Genomic DNA, 942 nt, shown 5'->3' on the forward strand with positions numbered 1-942 from the left:
ACTTGGTTTATAATTATGTTTATTAGATATTTTATAATTACAAAGACTTTAATGTTTGTGAATATAAAAAATATAATTTTTATACCTTTAGAAATTATAAATTTATTAATATGGTTATGAAATTATATATATTATTTAGTAGTTAATAGTAAAAAAAAAAAGAGGAGCTTGGCGGGCTTAGTCCGCTAGCCCGCCAGCCCGCAATTAGGCGGGGCGGGGTGGGATTCTAGGACCGCCTCACTAGGTGAGGCGGGGCAGGGCGGGGCGGGCTTCCCCGCTTACCACCCCTAGCCAAGGGTTCCGCTTCAATCTATTTAGTAAAGTAGTCAATCTCTACTATGAGGTATTTGACTTGGCCTGGTGTTTAGGAGAATGGTCCAAGTAGATCTAGTCCCTATTTTGCAAATGGCCATGGCGAGGTGACGCTGATAAGCTCCTCAGAAGGTTCTACATGGAAATTGGCATGTTTCTAGCAAGGTGGGCACGTTTTGACAAACTCGGCTACCATTTTCTGTAAGGTCGGCCAGAAAAAGCCAACTCGAACTACCCTTTGGCTAGTGTCCGAGCTTCTAGGTGATTTCCATATATGCCATTATGTACGTCCTCCAAGACTTCCTTTGTGCTGGAGGTTGGGACACACTTTAAGAGGGGTGTTGAGATCCCTCTTTTGTATAGAATATTGTGGACTAGCATATACTTTTGAGCCTCTTTTACGAGCCTTTTGGCCTCCTTTTTATCTTTGGGGAGTATGTCAAATTTGAGGTAGTTAACTATGGGAGTCATCCACCCTAAATGTTGATTGTGTATGGTCAGTACTTCCTCTTCCTTTGAAATGGATGCCGTTTGTAGAGTCTCTTGAATGAGACTTCGATTTTTGCCCCCTGGCTTGATGCTGGCTAATTTTGATAGAGCATAAGCTCGAGTATTAGATTCTCGAGTTAT

The sequence above is a fragment of the Arachis stenosperma genome, chromosome 2, assembly GCF_014773155.1.
Source record: "Arachis stenosperma cultivar V10309 chromosome 2, arast.V10309.gnm1.PFL2, whole genome shotgun sequence".
NCBI lineage: Eukaryota > Viridiplantae > Streptophyta > Magnoliopsida > Fabales > Fabaceae > Arachis > Arachis stenosperma.